Here is an 8,418-nt window from a genome sequence, read left to right on the forward strand (position 1 = left end):
AAGTTTGGGGGGAGGGAGATAAGAGCACTGCAGTTATGTTTAAAAAAAGAGCAGTCTTTTAAAAAAATTAGACTTTAACTTTTGAGATAATCGTAGATTCACATGCAGTTATAAGAAATAAAACAGGGACATCCTTTACCCAGTTCCCCGGATGGTAACATCTTGTGACACCGTATCATAAGATACGCAGTATCATAACCAGGATATTGACATTGAAGCAATTTCGTTTAGATTTCCCCGGTTTTACTTGTATTTATTTGTGTGTGTGAGTCTCTTATCTTTTAATGAGACACATTAAACTACAAAAAAAAAGTGACATCACTTACCCACAGGCAGTGGGGTTACAGGTAATTTTTACTTTAATACATTTCTTGCATTTAATACATCTTCTGATTTCTTAATATTAAGTATGTTTGACTTTATTAAGTGACAGATGGCACACAAAAGAGAGCGATAACATCTAAGTTGTGAAGCATAATAATAAAATGGACACCTGTGAGCCCACCACTCAACTTAAGAACATTGTCATTGCATTGTACTGTGTGTTTCACTTAAAATCAGGGGCAGAAAAGGATAAAACTATTAAAAGAATTGCTCTCCTCTCCCTTCTTCGGCTCCCAGGACTGCTGAGCTGCAAGGTAGACTCACGCTGTGCTGTGGGGGTCACCCGCTGGAGTTTGAAGAATTGGGTTTGAGTCTCGGCTCTTCCACCCCCCACCTGTGGGACCCATCGCTGGCCTCTCTGAACCGCAGCCTCTTCCTTTGTGGGATGTGCCCCCAAAGGCGCCAGGTACCACATGAGACTAGTTCATGGCACCATTTTCATAAAGGGCTGAGTATGGAGATCAGGGACCCAGCTAAAGACAGGACTGTGTCAAACATTCACGCCTATTCCTTCTCTCTGAAAATGCTCCAGCGTGTGTTTTTGTGGGTAAGAGTAGACATCGAAATCTGAATGAACCATGAAAATTTAAACATGAAAATTTGACCCTGAATGAAAGACTGGCTGACCTTGGGGCCTTCCCAGTGTAGGAGGAGGAGCTGGAACATGGTAACATGGGGTGGTCAGAGCCACAGCACAGGGTGGACAAGCAGTGGGGGCAGGGCAGATCTGGGTCCTGACCCCAAATCCAGCGGTAGGGGGAAGTCAAGAGAAGCTTCCCAAATGGGACCTAGGGAGTCAGGTTCCCAGGTCCTCCTCTATTAGCTGTGTTGTTGTAGAGAATGATCCTAATAAGCTCTGCTCCAACCCCACTGCCTCCATGGGATCCCAGACGCCATAATCTTTCTCAGATTCTGGCAGTGCCCCAATGGATCTACGGCTTTCCCTCTTTCCCCCTACAATTCAGTTCCAGGTTCAAGCCCTCCAATGGCTCCTCTTGGATCTTGTGGTAAACTCCACACTCCTCATCCTGCCTAAATCTTGCCTGGTCTGACCCCTGCCCACCCCTCCAGCTTCATCTCTTCCCGCTCTCCCTGTGGCTCACCAGGATCTCATCTCATGGCTCTTTGTGTTGCTCTCACTTGCCAAGTTCAGTCCTACCTCAGGGCCTTCACACGCCTCTGCCTGGACCACCTTCCCCCCTAGCGGGCTCCTTCTCAACATTCAGGTCTCATTTTAAGTGTCACCACCTTCGAGAGGCCTTTCCTGACCATGCTATCTAACACAGCCCTCCCAGTCAAGCACTAGCACACTCTTATTTTCTTCATAGCTTTTATCAGCATCGGAAATTGTCCTGTGTAATGATGAGTTTTCTTGGCTACTGTTTACATGGGAGATCCACATACCCTGGGTCCTGGTGTGTCTTATTCACTGCAGCGCGTCCAGCACCTAGCGCACTGTTGGCACCTAGTAGACAGTGAATAAATATTTTGGAGAAGTATTTGACGAATGAACGAAGGTGAAGTATCTTGCCAAAAGTCACGTGGCCAGAGAATGATGAAACTGGGGCTAGAGCTCAGAAACCTCAACCTGGGGTGTGGGGTTGTGGCCACCTCCCTTGCCCCTTGCACCCCTTCTCCTCCTGCTCCGAACCTCACAGAGCACCGTCTGCCCTAGTAAAATAAAGTGAACGCACAGGCAGACTTCTGTCCAGGTGGGTTCAGCCAGTAATGAACATCAAGCAGCCTCGAAGGAAAAGAAATCACAAAGATGTAGATTAAAAGAGGAGTACATTGGGGCTGGCCCCGTGGCCGAGTGGTTAAGTTCACGCGCTCCGCTCCAGGCGGCCCAGTGTTTAGTTGGTTCGAATCCTGGGCGGGGACATGACACTGCTCATCAGACCACGCTGAGGCAGCATCCCACACACGCCACAACTAGAAGGACCCACAATGAGGAGTATACACTATGTACCAGGGGGCTTTGGGGAGAAAAAGGAAAAAAAAAAAAAAAAAAAAAGAGGAGTGCGTCTCTCAGGGCTTACTGTATAAAGCTAAGGGTGTTCTGGGCTTATTTTTCATTGAAAGTAAAATTCTAAAAAAATTTAGAAACTTCCTCATTCATTCATTCATTCTTCGATTCATTCATTTGCTCACTCATTCATTCATCAATCATTAATTCAGTGCTTAGATATATATTTGCGCAGGCACTGGATGGCTTCATGCTGCCCCCTTGCTCCTCTGCCAGGGACCTTTATAATCTACTTCCTGTCCTTTGGGGCTGCTGACCACACCAGCGTGGGGGAGAGCCCTCAGGGGACACGCTTGCACTGAGACAGGAAATGGAAACAAGCAGAACCTAGGTCATTCTCAAAATGTGTCACCTCTCATTTGCCTTCAGGAATGACATGAATTTCTTAGGAAAACAAAGCTTGCCCGGCTAAGCCCCAAACACGCCTCTGAGGTTGTGCTCGACCGGAGCTGAGTGCACGTACCACACACGAGCACGTGGTGAAGATCTCAGGAGCTGCTGGCAGGTGAAGGGACCCTCCATCCTACACAGCCGGGGGCCGGGCTGGGGGAAACAAAGCCTGAGGAATGGACCTATGAAAAGAGTGTGAAACTTCCATCCACGGACTTGGAACATCCATTCGGGCTGCTCAGAGGCCCTCTGGCTCTCTTCCTCGTTCCTGGCAGTGTTTTGAGCAGCTGAGGTTGCTGAGTAGATCAAAGAGCATCTATAGAACATCATCCATGTGGTAGAAATTGTGCAAGGCCTGAGAGTTTAGACACTGTCTTTGCCCTTACGATCTGGGGGTCTACCAGCCTGTGACTTCTTAATGACCCCAGAGTGGCCCTACTTGCCACACTCCTGGTCCATGTCAGCACACTGGCCCTCTCACGGACCCCGTGCTCACAACACGCTTGACAACACACCCGTTTCACAGATTCACATGGGCGATCTGGAGATGTGCACTGCCTAGTACGTTGCTAAAATTCAATTTTCACCTTAAAAACCACACCTACCGTAAACACCTAAAAGGTACACATGGCTATACAGTGAAAGGCAAGCCATCTCACCCGCCCGCTGGTCCATCAGTTCTCTTCCCCAGAAGAAGCCACAGTTCTAGAAAATTTGAATCTTTGGCCAACATTGAAAAGTCAGGTTTCACATTAAAATCAAGATTCCCAGCTTTTGTTTAAAAGGAATAACTGGAAGGTCTGGCAATAGCGGGCCGACAGTTCCGTGTGGCAGCAACCAGTGGGTCCTGAGCCTCAGCTGCTCCTGTAGGAGGGCCATGTGCCCCCTGGGGCCTTGTGCCCACCCTCCCAACTGTGGCCACCACTGTCAGGTGGCCACCGTGTCATGTACGCTCCCTGCTGGGCTCTTGGAGGCAGACAGGTCGGCAATCCACGAGCCACACTGTAGCTCAAGGCCTGGTTCTCAAAGAGAAGCGCTAAGTGCAGAATGCCTGACGTGAGCTGGGCGTTGGGGTCGCCCCACGGTGCCCAGGTGAGTCATTCGATAAACATTCATGGTGCGTCTCCCTCTACTTCTCCATAACACCCGATATATTGTATCATGACTGTCAGGCCCTCGGGTGAAGACAAGCCAGGGTCACTGCCCCAAGCCATTCTCAGGCTAGAGAATAGAAACAAGTCTGTTGGGCACAGCTGGTATGACAAATGGCACAGGAAACAGAGATTATGTTGATGCTCAGAACACTGGCAAAGGAGACAGCAGTCCCATGGGAAGGGGGGACACAGACACAGGGGCGAGAAGGACATTGTGCTCTGCCACAATCACACGGCAGGCACCTCTGCCACCTGCACAGAGAGGGGATCTGTGACAGATCTGTGGGGATGTGTCTCAGGTCCCATCTTGGACAACCTGGGCTGCAATGTCCGACTGCATCTTTTGTGCCACTGAGCAAGCAAACAGCATGTCAGAGCTCAGCTCACATGCCCCTGCCCTCTCCCAGCTCCCCCAGTCAAACAGCAAGAATGTGACATCACAGGAAAGAAATACACCAGTCTCGGCTGCAAGTGGGGAAGTTCCCAGCAATTGGCGTAGGCAGCATGGAAAGTAGCTGGGGGGCAACTCCCAACAACCTGGGAGGAGCCCCACGGTCACCTCACTGCAGCCTCTCACCCTACACTGCCTGCAGCGTTCGCTCATCATTTCATTTGCTCCATAGCTGTTGAGCTTTACTACATGCTGACACTGTCCTACAGACACAAGGTAGGAAAACTGGGTCTTCGATTGAAGACCTAATAAATGGATTTCATCCACCCACCCATTCACTCATTCATTCAAGGAATATTTATTGAGCCCTTTCTATATATTGGACACCACTCCAGGTCCTGGGGATGCGGCAATAATCTAAAATAGACAAAAACACCTGCTCTCACAAAGGTTGCACTGTAGTGGGTATGTCATGATGGTGAAGGGGCAGACAATAAACTCAGTAATTAAACGGTGTATTAGATGATGATCAGTACCATAAGAATAAGGCTGGGAAGGGGAATGTGGGGGTCCAGGGCGGGGGGGGGGGTGCCATGTTTAAAAGGGCAATCAGGGAGGTCTCACTGAGGAGGTGACATCTGAGTAGAAACCTGCAGGAAGCATGGGACCAAGCCAGGCGATATCTGCAGGAAACACATTCCCAGCAAAGGCAGCAGTGAGCTGAGCACTGAAGTGGGAGGGGTCTGAGGTTTTCAAGGGACAGTGCAGCTGGGGGGCAATAAGCGAGGGGACAGTAGGAGGGTGTTGGCAGACAGTTCTCCACGGGTTTGTGCCTGCCTTATGAGCTTTTGTTCCAGATCATCTCTTCAAGGTTTGTATGGTGAACGCCTTGGAAGAGAGAGCTGGTGTCTCCCTCCAGGGCAGAGGAGAGACCCACTTGCTCTCCAGTATAAGAGAGACAACGTCTGCTTCCAAGGCAAAGGTGGGCAGCTTGGCTTGCAACCCACTGTGAAAACTGGGGTGCCTAAGCTCAGGGCTCCTTGGCTGTGATGCACAGCGCCCACGTGACTCCGCCTCTGTGCTGCCCCCATGGGACCTGGGGGACAAGGGGAACCAATCAACATGATACTCAGGATGCTTTTGTGCTGTGACTGATGAAGTCCTTTGTCTCTGACTCTAGAGTCTCGTGTCTTCGCCAGTGTCCCTGAAACTGTGGCAGGCTAACTTAGTTACAAGTAGGGTGAAATCTTAGACCCTTCTCAGTTCTTGACAGAGGAACAAGATCAGAGACAAGGAATGAATGGATGAACACACGTGTGAGTGAGTGAATTGGGATTCAGAGGGCATTCCTCCCTAAACACAGAACATTAGCAAGGAGCAGTCTTCAGGGCGGGTGCAAACACACAGCTGGTCACTGCCTTGGGGTAAAATAGGCCCCAGGACTGGCCACAGGACCATGGAGGTGGCTCTAGGGGATGCTGCAGAAAGAAGCCAAAGGGAGCTCATTTGCAGCTGCTGCTACCCATAGTTGGTGCAAGATAAGGGGGAAGATCTCCCTGCCAAAGGAAGGGCTGAGGAAAGGATGTAGAGGAGGCTCTGAAGAGGCCTGGCTCACAGTGTTTCTCAGTGAGAATCCCAGGTTCTGACAATCCCCTGCCCACCCCAGCACCCCAACCCCCCACTGTGGGCTCTGAGGGCAGGCCATTCAGACAGAAGGACGCATCACTGGCACTCCCTATGGTCTCCTCTTCCAGACTCAAACTCAAACCTGGGAAGAAAGACATGGAGTCTCCCAGGACCTCTGCCTCCCTCCTGTCGTCCCAGCCCCACTCTGGTGCAGAGAGAAGGGACCTCCCGACGCTCACCCGCCGCTCTGCTGCTCCCTGCGTTGATCCACTTCGCTCTCGTCCCACTGGTGCTGCCTCAAGGCTGCAGGGTTCAGGGGCAGAGGCTATCTCCAGGACGCTGAGCTTTCCTGCCCGTGGAGACAGGCATTCTTGCCAGACAAGACTGGTTCTTTGGTTTAGAGCATGTGGTCGCTGGACTCACAGGGAGGGGTGAAGGGAGTGGAAAGGCAGAGCTCAGAGTTCCGAGGGGGCCCCTCAACCCTCAACCCACATCCCATGAGGCTCACTTGGGCTTTCCAGGTTCCCGAGGGGCTGGGGAGGTGAGGGCCCTGCTTCCCTGTGGACAGGGCAGGCCTGTTTCCTCAGCTGTGTCTGCCACTGGCTGGGAAGGAAACACCTGGATGCGAGAGAGCCAGTCTGGCAGGGGGAGCATTGTTCCCAGGGGCAGGGGGCCTGGGAGGAATCTGATGGGGCCTGGACGCAGGCTAGGAAGCCCCGGGGACAGATGACAATGATTGCAGCCTGGTCTTCATGTCCCCTGTGTCGGCAAGGAGCCCTCTAGGAGATAAGAGAGGTGAGCAGCAGGCCCTGGAGAGAGGCCGTGTGGCAGTGTGGCTGGGCAGGTAGCATACGGTGCTGCACTGCCTGGGTTCCGAGTCTCTGTTGCTACGGCAACCTGGCCTAGGTTCTTAAACCCTTCTTGCCTCAGTTTCCCCATCTTTGAAGGGGACCAAACAATAGCACCTACCTTCTAGGGTTATTGTGAGGACTAAGTGAAATGATACTCAAAAACCACTTAGAGCTAAACAAAAAAACGGAACAGGCCCACGCCTGTAAGTCTCCCCAGACTCCACGCTCGAGCAGCCAACCGGAGTCGCTCGCTGTCCTTTCCTTTAATCCCGACGTTCACACCCTCTTTTCTGCTCTGTGGGTTTCACACTTTGTTCCCCTCGCTGGGATACCTGTTGCCTCGTCTCTGCATGCAAACCCTCCCTCTCAAGGCTCAGACGCCACCTTCCATGAAGTCCTCCCTGATTTGCACCCGGAGGTCTCTCTCCGCCTGCACAGGCCACCTTGCCTCGATGCGGGCCCTGGTGCCTTCTACTTTCTATGTTAGTCACTCATAGCCTCAACCCCCACACCAGATGGTCAGCTGCTCGAGGACGGAGACCTCGCCTTGGTCAGACCCTGGTGCCGGCTGCACACGTGGAAGATGCTCGATCCATGCGTGTGGAGAGAACTGGCCTAACCAGCATGAGTGTCACCAAATTCCCCAGAAGAGGGATGGACAGATGATGTCCCAGAAGGGGTGCAGATGGGGACCCAGAAGATTCACTCTGAGTCCTGCACCTTGCTCACCCACACTGCAATTTTGGCAAGTTGCTTCATCTCTGTGGGCCTCAGTCTCCTGAGCTATGAAGTGGGCGTAAAGCACGTATCCAGCCTACCTCCAATTGCTCGTGAGGATCCAGTATTGGCGAGAGTACTCTACAGCACCAGACATGTATAATTAGGCCTATTACTATTGGCATTTACAGGATTTGTAGAAGAAAGGAGAGTCTTCTCACAGAGTCCCATGTCCTTTCTTGTGAAAATGAATTGAGCAACCTTCACTTGCAAGAGTGGTCCTAGTAGCTACCGTGTCTGGGTAGCCCTTGTCAGGAAGGCTGGGCCTTGTGTTCGCGAGATCCAGGGGCGTCTCAGCCCCTCACGGGCTCCCCTTCCAGCATCCCTCCTCCCAGCCCCGCCATCTGCTCTGCTCAGATCTGCCTCTCCCCGGTCCCTCCCTGGACACCCTACTCCAGCCAGCACCCACCTTGGCTCAGCTGGGCTCCCCGAGTCCTTCTGCCGATCAGATCCCCTCTGTCCTGCCCAAGGAGGCTGCCAGCCCCTGACGCCTCGGTATCTCGGAGGAGCCCCAACGGGTGTCTTCAGTCTCGCCTGCAGCCTCCAGACCTGCAAAGAGCCCCAGCCTGGCTCTGTCCCCGCCTCTTCCTTCCCCTTCCCATGGCCCTCAGAGCTCCTCCCAGAACACATCCTGCTGTGAGGTCGCTTCTAGAGAAGCGTCTGTGGTCACCCACGGTCCCTGGAGCTTCTGCATTCTGATCCCGTGGGCGGGGGGCACCTCCATAGTGCCCTTCTCTGCTGCTAACTGAGCGGTGTTGCAGGGTGCCCTGACCGCTCTCCCCAGCTCCAGACACACCAACCACCCCCACACCCCGACAC

At 52.4% G+C, this 8,418-nt stretch overlaps 1 protein-coding gene across 20 annotated transcripts in view; it reads right to left on the minus strand.

The window, feature by feature from the left end:
* PIK3R6 (phosphoinositide-3-kinase regulatory subunit 6) overlaps window positions 1–8,176 on the minus strand; it is a 53,312-nt gene extending 45,136 nt beyond the window's left edge. For 5 of the 20 annotated variants that reach the window (XM_070563405.1, XM_070563410.1, XM_070563402.1 and 2 more), the window contains exons 1-2: window positions 8,009–8,173; window positions 6,211–6,320 (exon numbers count right to left, since the gene is read on the minus strand). The gene's annotated coding sequence lies outside the window, so the exon portion shown is untranslated. Of the gene's footprint in view, window positions 1–6,210; window positions 6,385–8,008 lie in introns of all 20 variants that reach the window. The other 15 variants (XM_070563404.1, XM_070563406.1, XM_070563401.1 and 12 more) reach the window with 7 other exon arrangements.
* Between the last annotated feature and the right edge of the window lie 242 nt (window positions 8,177–8,418).

Source organism: Equus przewalskii, chromosome 10 (genome assembly GCF_037783145.1).
Source record: "Equus przewalskii isolate Varuska chromosome 10, EquPr2, whole genome shotgun sequence".
Classification (NCBI taxonomy): domain Eukaryota; kingdom Metazoa; phylum Chordata; class Mammalia; order Perissodactyla; family Equidae; genus Equus; species Equus przewalskii.